The following is a 13,180-nucleotide window of genomic DNA, read 5'->3' on the forward strand; positions in this document are numbered from 1 at the left end:
GAAGCCCAGCACGGACACACAATGCACAACCAGCTAAGTGATGCCATGACACACAAGTGAATTGGATTTAAGTGAGGAAGAGCTGAGCAGCCACCAGTCTCACTTTCCCCTCACAGCCATCTGGGTCCAGTGACAAGATTTGAAGATCAGGATGCCTGGAGATGGCCCAATGGGTATTCTGCATTTACTGGATAAATGTTAAAAAGTCCTCTAAAGTTAACAGATATACTCCCAGGAAGCCAATGATTAATAAAGTCCTCATCTCACCAAAATGTTTATAGCAGCACTTTTTGTGAGCAAAGAATTGGAACTAAAACAGATGACCATTGATGGAGGAATGGCTAAATAAATATACATGAATGAAACGACACATGAAAGTGATGTAGGAAATGATATGCGAGATGAATACACAGAAGCAGAGAAAGGTCTACATGAATAGATGCAGAGTGAAGTAAGCAGAGCCAATAAAACAATATGCACAGTGATTACAACAATGTGAATAGAACAATGACAAAATCAAAAGTGAATGGAAAAAATTTATAAAGATGAAGCAGAATTTGAATGGAGATATATGAAAGGATACTCTTAACTTAACTACCCTTTTATGGAGTTGGAAGGGTCCACAGGAGTTACACATTGCACATTGTTTTCAGACTTTTTTAATATACTGATCAGTTATGACAATGTTTTTCCCTCTAAAAAATACTACATATTACATAGAATGGCTCCATTATAGAGTGAGAGGGAAAGATTTTTAGAATACCTATGATGTGAGAAACAGAAGACAGCAATAAAAACTTATTTTTAAAACATGTTTAACAGAAGAAGGACTCTACCCTTTAGGCTGTCGCCTTACCTAGTCTGTTTCCCAACTAATCTTCTCAATACACTTCTAATTAATTCCAAATAATTTATACATTCAACCAATATTAAGTATCCACTAAGAATGGTGGCAGTTAGGAGATTCAGGGAATGGAGTAACTGGTCTGAGATTAGGAAAATTCCTGTACTGGAATTAAATCTGACCTCAGACATGAGCTAGTTGTGTGACTCTGGACAAGTCATTTAATCCTATTAACCTCAATTTCTTCAACTGAAAAATGAGCTGAAGAAGGAAATGGCGAACTTTATTAACAAAACACTAAATGGGATTGCGTCAAGAAAACCAAAACTGAACAAATGAGAAGCACCATACTAACAAAAAAAATCATTTAAGATAAAAAACAAAAAACAAAAAACTCACAATCCCAAAAAACAGCTCAATGAATATGGAGCCAAAAGAGCAGAGTTCAAATCTCAACTACACTGCTCTTTAGCTGTGAGAGTAAGCAAGTCCCATAAACTCTGAAGCTCAGTTTCTTCCTTTGTAAAATGAGCAAGTGGGGACTAAATAAACTCTAAAGTCCTTCTCAGATCTAAATTTATGGTCCTGTGAGACAGTCACAGTGTTTGCCATACAAAGGCAAAAGAGGGATTGTTGTCTCTCCTTTGAGAAGATTACATTCAGTGGGGGAAGAGGTATGAGATATATAGATGGATGATAGATAATCACAGAGATTGGGCCTGGATTTAGAATTTCATTGATGCAGGAAACTCAGATGGAAGAAAGTTCTAATGGTAGAGTATTGAACTTTCTCAGCAAATTTTAATCTGGGAGAGTTGGCCATGGATTTGGCCTGAGTCCCAAAGTCATTAAGTATCAGATATGGGATTTGATCCCAGGTTTCCCTGGTTCAAAGGCCAGCTCTGTTTTCTTTCCTCCTAAAGCCTCTAAATCAATGTTTGTACAACACAGTAACCAGGGCAAAGAAGAAAAGCCTTGTGAGAGCGACATTTGTAGGCCCAAAGGACATCATACACATGCAAGAACATGGGAGGGAGAACATCCTGTACGAGGAACATTAAGTAGTCTAGGTTGACTAGAAATTAAAGTGTCCCTGAGGGAACGAGAAATTAGTCTGGAACATAAGCAGGTTATTTAAAAAGTAACATTTAATCATTTGCTGTCTAAGTAGTATTTTACTTTTCAGACAATTAGCAATGAAGCTTCTGAAGGAAACTATGTTCATGACTGGTCCTAGAATATCAATTTAAATAGCGTGAATTAGAAAGGTAAGAAACAAGAGGAAGGGAGACCAATTAGAAAGCTATTGCAGTAATTCAAACATAGATGAGAAAGGCCTCAACTAGGGCTGTATTTGTACAAGTGGAGAGTGATGCTAGAGATGCAGAGGGAGCAAAAGTCTCTTCCCCTATCAAAGGAGAGGGCCATACTAGATAGTCTAGAATCCCTTCTAGTTCTTTACCTATGATCCCATGATTCTACAACATGGCATGACAGATCAATCTTGACAGGATATGGAGTGGGGGGTAAGGAGAAAGTGGAAAGTTGAAAATGATAGTAGATTGTAAACTTGGTAATCACAAACATGGTGGTGCTATATAAGCAGTACTATTCTATGCATGACCCTTCTAAAAATTCCTTGTAAGCTTCAGAAAGTATTTGAAAACGAATTAGTGAGCCTCTCTCCCAGAGGATAAGAATATACTGCAAGGATTAAAACTTTATCATAATAAGTTACCTGGAGAAAGGTATGTGTTTTGTATACAACTATAGTATATTTTGTTACACAGACTATTTACTTACTGTGACTGCATACAGTGTTGATAAGTATGCTTACATGCAGTTTTTTACCTAAACTACTGATTTTCAAACTCTGAAATACTTTTGCTATTTATGTGTATGTACTTTGCTACATTATACTTCTTCAACTATAGGACACAATACAGTATATAGTGAATGTCATGTAAAAGGTATGCTGAACCTGGGTAACTACAGACAATAAATAGGGTACATTCTGTTCAGACTGCAGTGAACCTTGTAAAGGGTGATCCCCATTGAGATTTGCAGACCATTTTATACAATGCAAAGGAAGTGAAATTTAGTGACTAATGAATGGCCAGGAATGCAACTAAGCAGTCCTCTGATGACAATGGACATAAACTGCTCCTAGACACTTCTCCCAATCACTCATTTCCACAAATCAAGATTAGAAACTAGAATTTTTAAAAGTGAGGAACTTTAAACCCCCATGCTATCTGATGATTAGTGGACATAGAATTATTGTCTAATTATGGCCTAACCTGCAGAGATGAAGATTTGGTAAATGTACTGTAAAATTACCTTAAGTTAGTTTGCGGTCTCATCATAGGAGAATCAGCATTGTACTAGAAAGAATGGCAAAAATGAAAGGTTAAGTCTAAAGGGCATGGATAATTCTATATTCCCTCTCCCTGCCTGACTAAACTTTAAGGCAACAGCTGAGCACTTTATCCACTGTGCCACCTAGTTGCCTCTTGTAATCTTGTAGAGAACAAAATAGTAAACTATAAAGAGATGATGATTAGAAAGGATGGGGGAGGGGATGATTAAAGGGGTCAGCTCTATGAAATTAAGCCACTGAGCAAAATATAATCCAAGTGACTCCCATATTTTAACTTTGTTCAACTTTTGGCAATTGTGCTCAGCCAGAATGTGCAAGGTTAAATCCTTAAGGACTACTCCCATTAGAATTAATCTCTTCTCTCAATGATGCCTTAATGGGGAGGAGCTAAGATGACATCCTATCTCATTATAATGTCTATCAACTGTTTTATCCTTATAAGTAAATTTTTCTATTACCCTCCAGAAAAGCAGGCTGGAGCAAATAGATTTGGAGGAAATCCATCCCATCCTAGATGGAGCCAGCCTGGAATCAAATATAGTCTTTGACACTTAACTGTGTGACTTTGAGGAAGTCAGAAAGTACCATTAAGTCCTCCCTGGGAGGAATAAAGTTGGAAACAGCAACAGCAACGGTCACATACTGTGTGCTTGCTCCCGCGCTTTTTTTTAGCATGATCTTTTCAGCTATGTTGTCAAATGCCTTCAATGAGAACAAACATGGCATCAAAATCAGCTACCACAATGATGTAAATTCTTCAATTTGAAAAGGTTACAAAGCCAAAACAAGTGCACTGAGGGAGTATTAGTGCATGATTTTTTGTTTGCAGATGATTGTATATTCAATGCAACTTTTGAAGCTAAAACGCCACAAAGGATAGATCAATTCTCTATTGCTTGGGCTAAGTTAAGCCTAACACCACCAAGAAAATACACCAACAGTCAGCACCACATCATTCACATGTGGAACCACTGCTTACATTTAACTTGGCAGTATACTTTCCAGGGATGTACACATTGATAATGAGACCAATATACACATTACCAGAGCTAAGCGCTCAATGTTGAAAGGCTCCAAAGAAAAGTTTGGGAAAGGAGAGGTATTAGATTATCAAACTAAAGGTCTACAGAGTCGTTGTGCTGACTTTATTGTTGTATACCTATGAAAACTGGACAGTATCCTAGTGCTGGCCATGTCAGGAAGCTGAATTGCTTCCATTTGAATTGCCTTAGGAAGATTCTGAAAATCACCTGGCAGGATAAAATACCAGATCGGTGTCCTTTCTCAAACTAAATTGCCAAGCATTCCAGCTCTACTGTAGAGAATGCAACTCTTTTGGGCTGGCCACACTGTTCAAATGCCAAATGTACATTTGCCAAAAAAAAAAAAAAAAAAAAAAAAAAAAAAAAAAAAAGACTATATTATAAAGAACTCAACATAGGACAAGCATTCACAAAGTGATCAGAAAAAGTATTACAAGTTGTGGTCAGAACAGGATGATTTCAGTTACATGAACTGATGCTGAGTGAAATGAGTAGGACCAGGACATCATTATATACTTCAACAACAATTCTATATGATGATCAATTCTGATGGACATGGCCCTATTCAACAATGAGATGAACCAAATTAGTTCCAATAGAGCAATAATGGATTGAACCAGCTACACCCAGCGAAAGAATTCTGGGAAATGAGTATGAACCACTACATAGAATTCCCAATCCCTCTATTTTTGTCCGCCTGCATTTTTTATTTACTTCACAGGTTAATTGTACAATATTTCAAAGTCCAGTTCTTTAAGTACAGCAAAATAACTGTATGGACATGTATACATATATTGTATTTAACATATATTTTAACATATTTAACATGTATTGGTCAATCTGCCATCTGGGGGAGGGAGTGGGGAGGAGGGGAAAAATTACCCATGCATATATCTTGTAAATAAAAAGCTATAATAAAAAACATCAAAAAAAAAAGTTGTGATCAGAAAAAGCATTACAAGAAAAAGACACTCTCTCTCTCAAGGTATCCCAAGAACTTTAGAATTGATTGTATGGCATGGGAGACACTAGCACAGGACTGCTCAGCATGGCTTGCCTTCAGAGAAGATGCTGTGTTCTACGAGCAGAGCAGAATTGAATTAGCTCATAAGAAATGTGAGATGTGAAGCTAGAAAATCCATCCCAAATATTCATAAAGACTATCTGTGTCTATTTTCAGATGAAGAAATTAAAACTATTTCTAATCATATGAGAAGGTGCCCTAAATCACTATTGATCAGAGAAATGAAAATTAAAACAACTCTGAGATACCACTACACACCTCTCAGACTGACTAAGATGACAGGAAAAGATAATGATAAATATGTTGGAGGGGATGCAGGAAAACTGGGATACTGATGCATTGTTGGTGGAACTGTGAACAAATCCAATCATTCTGGAGAGCAGTTTGGAACTAAGCCCAAAGGGCTATCAAACTGTGCATACCCTTTGACCCAGCAGTGTTTCTACTGGGCTTATATCCCAAAGAGATCTTAAAGGAGGGAAAGGGACCCACGTGTGCAAAAATATTTGTGGCAGCCCTTTGTATAGTGGCAAGAAACTGGAAACTGAGTGGATGCCCATCAGTTGGAGAATGGCTAATTATGTTACAGTATATGAATGTTATGGAATGTTATTGTTCTGTAAGAAATGATCAGGAGGATGATTTCAGAGAAGCCTGGAGAGCTTACAAGAACTGATACTAAGTGAAATGAGCAAAACTAGGAGGTTATTGTACACATCATCATCAATATTATATGGACAATCAATTCTGATGTGACTCTTTCCAACAATGAGATGATTGATGCCAGTTCCAATGATCTTGTAATGAAAAGAGTTCTCTACACCCAGAGAGAGGCCTGTGGTAACTGAATGTGGATCATAACATAACATTATCACTCTTTTTATTGTTCACTTGCATTTTGTTTTCCTACTCATTTACTTTCTTTTTTTTATCTGATTTCTTTTGTGCAGCAAGAGAATTGTATAAATATGTTTATACATATTAGATTTAACATATTTTAACATGTTTAACATATATTGAATTGCTTGTCCTCTAGAGGAGGGGGTGAAGGAGGAGAAAATCTGAAACACAAGGCTATGCAAAAGTCAATGTCAAATTATCCATGCATGTGTTTTGAAAATAAAAAGCTTTAAAAAAAAAAAAAGACTGTCTGATCTGTGGCAGACCACCCCAAGCTCATATTGGTCTGATCAGCCAAAATTTTGTAATAAATATATGGACTATTTCATGCAAATGATTTTTCCCCCCTGAGGCAATTAGGATTAAAGTGACTTACCTAGGGTCACACAGCTAGGAAGTGGTAATTGTCTGAGGTCAAATTTGAATTCAGGTCCTCCTGATTTCACGGCGGGTGCTCTATTCACTGCACCACCTAGCTGTCCCCAAAAGATTTTTTTTTAATAGCTTAAAGACTGGACCAAGTCTAAAAGGACCTAGACCAATATACAGAAAGAGATATTTGCTATCATTAGAGCATGCTTCTAAGCTACACTACACTACAATATTGGTCCTTTAGTCAAGAAAATAGAACCAATTCACCCAATTTTACAGATTGCACTCTACTACCATATGATCTACCATCATTTAATTTCACTGGAATAATGAACTTATATTTGTATACCATTTCAGGATTGACAAAGAAATGACCTCTCTACTTTATGAATCAGTAAATGCATTACCACCATTGTGTTACAGAAGGGGAAGCCAGCCTGGAATCCAGTACCCAGTCAGTGACAGAGTTATAATGTATACTCTGCATTTCCAAGTCCAAAATCAATGCAACTCTTTCCATTCCACTACATTTCCTTCCCGAAAAGTTTCTCTGTTCCCTATCTCAAGTTCTTAATTGGTTTATATAAGTCCATCTTCCTTCCACAGCCAACTCAAATGCTACCTTCTTTCATAAAGTATTCCTCAAACCCAACTACCACCTACCATCTGGAAATTATCTCTTCTTTAAGTTTCCATAGAGTTTTGTTTTTTCCCTCTCCTTTGCATTTACTTCATTAATCCATAAACATTTATCAAATTCTTACTACAGTGGTATAATTACTTGTATAGATGACATTTTCCCCACTACTAGATTGTCATGGCAAAATCTGCATTGTATCTGTTTTATTCTAAGGACCTAGCACAGTCCATAGATGTTTCTTAAACTTAATGCTTTATTGGCAAGAAGTATTTAACTAGAATTACAAATAGGATTTCAACAGGCAGAGTATTGGAAGGAGGGAATATCAAGAAAACTTTCATAAGCATAAAGACAGAAAAGATATTTTCTAGATAAGTGAATACAATATCAAGATTGATTAGTTTGCAAAAGCCAATACCATTGATTCCTGAAGTTTCAATTCCTCTACAGAGTAGGACAATGTCCAGGAAAAGTGTCAATACTTCCAAGCCTTAGGGATAATTTCAAATTAATCAAACTGACAAAAAATTAATTTATAAATTAGAATTCTGATTACTGCTTTACTATAAGTGACTACTTCCATCACCACCCTTTGCTCCTCTGATTGGAGGGTGAAGCCATGAACTCCCAATCTTTATTTAAGGAAAGGGCTTCAGCCCAGACATCTCATCTCTCATCTGGATAAATTTCTTGAAGCCTTCTCTGAATGACTTCTCCACCATGCTCCTAGATAGGGCAATTCCTTTCCATCATTTTGCGTGGCCCTGAATTTCATTGAAACATGTAACTCCTGTTGCAGAAATGCCACCAATCAATTATCTACATCTTTTAAGTCTTAGCATTGGGCTGGAACACAGATTAAATGACTTGTCCATGGTTATGTGAGAAGTATCAGAAGAAGCACTTGAACCCAGGTTTTCCTGATTCCAAAGTTAACCCTATATTCACTTCTATGTCCACCTCCATATAGAGAGGATAGCTCAACAAATTGCCTTCTCCACTCAAAAGCTTTGTTTTCTCTACAAAATTACAATACCCTCTACTATATACTATATACACAATACTAACACTGGTTCTTGACTTGAGCTTTTTCAATATTCCTTTTTAAATCACCAAAAGTAGATGCCATTAAAATTCTAAATGTGTTACAATTAATCAGATTATAGTTTTTTCTATGCTGGTTTACATTATGGAGAGGTACCTTGATTTGAATAGGATAACTTGGGCTTGATCAACCTAGGGAAATAGACTGCTTTTAGTCTCTAACTTTACAAAATCAGGAGTGGATTACATCCTGGGATGAAGTCTCCATTGTATCTTTATCCTTTATGTTGATTCTTAATTTCTATTTCAGAACGTTCATTTTATGACCCTATTTTCAAATGTTAGGGGTAGCTTCTAGTTAAGAATGAAAGCCTTTATGCACTATAGCACTTCCTTATTAGGACATGCTTAAGACTCAAGTTCCCAAAATGAGAAGAATAAAGTCTTTTATATTGATGAGCTGACGATATAAGGAAGAGATTCTGAAATCTCTCCTTATGCCACTGTGGCTGCTTTTTATCCTTTAGCAAAATCTTTCTCCTGGGAACCAAGGCAGTAATGCACAGTGGAATGCTTGTTAGAAGATGGCCCCCAAATGCCCATTTATCAAGAACAGAATAGAAATTGAAAATGGCAGATACATGTTTTTTCTAGTAGTGTCAGTCCCCAACAAGATCCTGGATCTTGGCATTGCCTAGCATATCACATATAAGGTGGATCAAAGAATGAGTAAGAATTAAGACTAATAAAAATAAATATCCAGCATGGTGGCCAGGAATCATACTATTAAAATACAAAGGACTACAGTTTTGAATGCATTTCTTGGAGAACTGAAAACTATTTTGAGCATTTAATTGGACTCGGGGGATATTATTTTCTAAATCCATTGCACAATGATTTTAGCATTCAATCTTTCTTCAGTACAGAAAAAATGGCCCATTTTTGTGAGGTCTGTGCCTCTAATAAAAATATCTTTTATCTTCCTGTATTTCTAGCTGAGTAACTTATGAGCCCAGTTACTCATGTATTTACATGAATCCATGTGTTCATCGGTATAGGTATTCCCTCCAATTATACCAGGACAAGTTTCAGAGCCTTATTCATTCTATGTAACTTGCATTAATGTCTCTCAGTAAATTCTCTTTAGAGGATGCACCCAATTATACTGGAGACCTTACCTTTAACTTAACTTTGTCCAGTGGTCAACAAATTGACAGTGTAAATGAGAAACTGGACTGGACCCAATATGGGCTAATGAGTCACTTCACTGCCACTATTTTCCCCTCAGATTTAGAAGGAAACAGGTCAGAACTCACCCAAACTTCCTCAGCCAGACCTCCTCCGGGGTCATTGGCCCTACCTACATCCAACATATGCTCTGCAGCCACTGCCAGAAAATCAATCTTTAAGGATCCATGACCTATAACCCATGACCCATAACTTTTTAAGCATCATATAAACCCTTTCTCCCTCATAGTCATTGCTACTAAAGATTTAAAAAGAAAATTCTTATTCCCAAAGTCTTTTACAGACAAATGGTTCAATATTAGAAACTGATATGGCTTAGAAATAATGTTAAAGAAAATGCAATATCATATGCTTTAATCAGTGCACCCAAAGGACTACAAAAGCCTTTATATTTGACTTGTAGATATGTCTTTTAGACATATTTCCTATTGAACTAGGGATTATTTCTATATCCAGCAGTTGGTACAGGAATCTGCACATAATCAGTGCCCAATAAATGTTTCCCCTCGTTCATTCATCCTTTCATTTAGAATATGAACAATTCAACAGTTGATTTTGTAGACTAAAAATTCTTAACTCTGCATCTTTCAGCCCGTCACTATCAATAAGTAAATAGAAAGAAGCTGAATACCATTTTGCATTTTATGTTTTATCTTATGTTTATCACCAGAGCAACTCCTGATAAGCATCACTACATTTAATTAGTAGGATCACTGAACCTCTGGACTCAGTAACCTTTCACAGACTCTAGAAATTTTTGCAATCTAAGGGGGACAACTTTCAAGAATCCAAGGTAACCTTCACTTCACAAGGCTGGGGGGGAGGGGAAGGGGCACCTGATGGCCTAGTGGACAGAGCACCAGCCCTGAAATCAGAAGGACTGGAGTTCAAATCTTGACACTTAATACTTCCTAGCTGTGTGATCCTGGGCAAGTTACTTAACCCCAATTGTCTCAGGGGGAAAAAGTCACAGAGACAACAACAGAGATTTTATATATATGTGTGTGTGTGTGTGTGTGTGTGTGTGTGTGTGTGTGTGTATATATATATATATACACACACACACACACAACACATATATATATCTTACATAAGATATATATATATTTTTGAGATTCCAAATTTGCATATCCATTTGCTTCAAAGAAAATTTATCCTAATGATTACTTTTTTTCCCCCCAAGATCAAAATTAGGAGTCTGAGTTAACCAAGTTAACAAGTGTAGCAAAGCTCCAACCTGTTCTTTATATTCTTATCAAATTAATCTTCCTTAGGGGCAAATGTCATTCTTTTGCTCAAAAATTCTCAGTGGTTTCCTCTTGTCTGCCGATTATCCATTCTTTAAATGCCACCTCCTTCAGGAGGTTTTGTCTGATGCCCAGGTCCATATGTTCCAATTCCACATCCCTCACATTGTACTTTTTGTGACAACTCAGGTATCTGCTGTGTAACATTAAGCTATGTTTATATCATGCCCCTAAATTATAATTTTGATAAAATTAGCAACTATATCTTAAGTTTGATATATTCACAAAAGAAAAGGTTTCTTCAGAATAGACAAATATTTTTGAAAGATTTATGCCCTAGAAGCCGAGAGCTTTTTTTTTTTTTACCTATTATTCACCAATATCTGAATTCACATATACACAGAATAAATTCAACATAACCTTAAAAGAGAAAGCACTAAGGTTAAAGACTCAAGAACGCTTGTTCTAAAAAGTGGGACTTTTACTAAGACTTGAAGCATGAGAGATATCTGGTAAAATGCTCACAGTAGGAAAATGGAACATTGTGTGAGGAATAGTAAGGTAGCCAATGCCTATGAATCAAAGTGTAAGGTATAAGAGGTATAAGAAATATATAAGGTATAAGAGGTATAAGAAAACACGTCAGATTATAAAGGTCTTAAATGTGAAAGATTTTATATTTGGTCATGGAAAGGAACCATTGTCCATTCTAGAAGGAGGCCATGTCTTCAGAGTGGTGATGAAGTGACTTGGATTTAAGTGAGGGAAGGCTGTGCAAAGTCATCAGCCTCACTTTCTGCTCCAGAGTTATCTAGATCCAGTGACAAGATAGAGAGCAGGATGCCTGGAGATAGGTCTGAATGCAATGGCTTTTTTTAAGCTAAAATCTTTAAGATCTGTTTGACTTGGGCAATGCCCAATCAGTGATTAAGGATAGGTAAGAAATGATGCAAAGAATGGCCTCTTTTACCTAGTTAAAAAAAGAAAAAGAAAAAAATCAATCAGAGGGGGGAAAAAAAAAAACCTCAGTTTTTCCTGCCAAAATAGAAGCAATGGCTATTTACTTTCTCTCTGAATCAATCAGGGGCAAACAATAACCAGTAGGGGCTTGGTCTGGGACCTAATATAACTAATCAGAACCAGATGATTTGAATTTAAGACAAAGGGTTTAAGAAATCCAGCCCAATAAAGCTCAAGACATCTTGGAAGGTTTCAGCAAACAAAAAAAGTTTACAATCCTTTGAGCAGAGCACCCACAGGTAACGGTATGTAAGCCCATGCAAAAAGATTACATGTGCAAAATATTTATAACAGTCCTTTTTGCTATGGCAAAATATTGGAAAATGAGAGGATGCCTATCAATTGGGGAATAACTGAAGAAACTGTGGTATATAAATGTAATGGAATACTATTGTGCAATAAGAAATGAACAGGTAGATTTCAGAAAAACTTGTACAAAGTGAATAGACTTTGTGGTGACAAGGAATTGGAAATAGAATGGCTGAATTATTCTGTAAGAAATGAGCAGTTTCTCAATGAAGTGATTGATGGAAAGTGCCAAACACATCCACAAAGAATCATGTAGACAATGTGGTTCTTTCCTCCTGGATTTGTATTTTAAGTGTCATCGTGGATTTTTTTTTTCTCCTCAATAGTATATTGCTTTTCCAAATAAGAGTTTTCAACATTCATTTCTGTAAGATTGTGTTCCAAATTTTCTCCTTTACCACCTTCTTCCCCAAAAGAGCAAGCAATCTGATATAGGTTAAAGATGTACAATCCTTTTAAACATATTTCCATATGTTGGGAGGAAAAAAAAAAAAAACAGATGGGGGGGAGGAGGGAAAGGGGAGAGACGGAAATCATAAAAACAAAAAAGGTGAAAATACTATGCTTTGCTCCCCATTCAGTCTCCATAGTTTTCTCTGGATGCAGATGGCATTTTGCAGCCTAAGACATTGAAATGGTCTTGAATCACTGCATTGCTGGGAAGGGCCAAGTCCATCATAGTTGATCACATAATCTTCTTGTTACCACATATGATGTTTTCTTGGTTCTGTTCACTTCATTTAGCATCAGTTCATGTAAGTCCTTCCAGGCTTTTCTGAAAAGAATCTGTTCATCTTTACTTTTTTTTTTAATTAAATTAAATTTTTATTTTAATTGTATATTATTTTTCCAAATACATGCAAAGATAGAGTTCAACATTCACTTTTGCAAAAACCTTGTGTTCCAAACAGTTTGGACACATGTTCAAAAAACAAAAGTTTGGGTGTAATTTTTTTTATAGTTTTTTATATACAAAACATATACATGAGTAATTTTTCAACATTGATCCTTGCAAAAATTTCTATTTCAACTTTTCCCTTCCTTCCCTCCACCCCCTCCCCTAGATGGCAGGTAGTTTGGGTGTAATTTTAAAAAATGTTTATGAATGA

At 36.3% G+C, this 13,180-nt stretch overlaps 1 protein-coding gene across 1 annotated transcript in view; it reads right to left on the bottom strand.

Moving 5' to 3' along the window:
• UIMC1 (ubiquitin interaction motif containing 1) overlaps nt 1-13,180 on the bottom strand; it is a 137,705-nt gene that overhangs the window by 121,621 nt on the left and 2,904 nt on the right. The gene's annotated exons all lie outside the window — the stretch shown is intronic.

Source organism: Antechinus flavipes, chromosome 2, assembly GCF_016432865.1.
Source record: "Antechinus flavipes isolate AdamAnt ecotype Samford, QLD, Australia chromosome 2, AdamAnt_v2, whole genome shotgun sequence".
Lineage (NCBI taxonomy): Eukaryota > Metazoa > Chordata > Mammalia > Dasyuromorphia > Dasyuridae > Antechinus > Antechinus flavipes.